General features: G+C 39.9%; 1 non-coding gene across 1 annotated transcript; it reads left to right on the forward strand.

The window, feature by feature from the left end:
• Positions 1–265: 265 nt before the first annotated feature.
• LOC127744422 (small nucleolar RNA R71) lies at positions 266–370 on the forward strand. Its single transcript, XR_008005411.1, has one exon. It is a non-coding gene; the product is annotated as a small nucleolar RNA R71 (small nucleolar RNA).
• The last annotated feature ends 312 nt before the right edge of the window (positions 371–682 follow it).

Below are 682 nucleotides of genomic sequence, written 5' to 3' on the forward strand. Positions count from 1 at the left end.
CTGAGTCAACATTTTGTTCTGTGCCAATATGGCATTCAGAGCATCAATTTCAAGAACTCCCTTCCTTTGAGGCGTCCCATTATTCACGGAATTCCTCTCAGAAGTGTACATGAACTGGTTATTTGCAACCATGTCAATAAGTTCTTGAGCCTCTGCAGGCATTTTCTTTAGGTGAATGGATCCACCTGAAGAATGGTCCAGTGACATCTTAGAGAACTCAGATAGACCATAATAAAATATATCTATCATGGTCCATTCTGAAAACATGTCAGAAGAACATCTTTTGGTCATCTACTTGTATCTTTTCCAAGCTTCATAGAGGGATTCACCATCTTTTTGTTTGAAGGTCTGAAACATCCACTCTAAGCTTGCTCAGCTTTTGAGGAGGAAAGAATTTAGCCAAGAAGGCCATGACCAGCTTATCCCAGGAGTCCAGACTATCTTTAGGTTGAGAGTCCAACCATGCTCTAACTCTGTCTCTTACAGCAAAAGGGAAAAGCATGAGCCTGTAGACTTCAGGATCTACTCCATTAGTCTTAATAGTCTCATAGATCTGCAAAAACTAAGTTAAGAACTGGTAGGGATCTTCTGATGGAAGTCCATGAAATTTGCAGTTATGTTGCATTAGAGCAACTAATTGAGGTTTTAGCTCAAAATTGTTTGCTCCAATGGCAGAAATTGA

This window comes from Arachis duranensis, unplaced genomic scaffold, assembly GCF_000817695.3.
Source record: "Arachis duranensis cultivar V14167 unplaced genomic scaffold, aradu.V14167.gnm2.J7QH unplaced_Scaffold_343483, whole genome shotgun sequence".
Taxonomy (NCBI): domain Eukaryota; kingdom Viridiplantae; phylum Streptophyta; class Magnoliopsida; order Fabales; family Fabaceae; genus Arachis; species Arachis duranensis.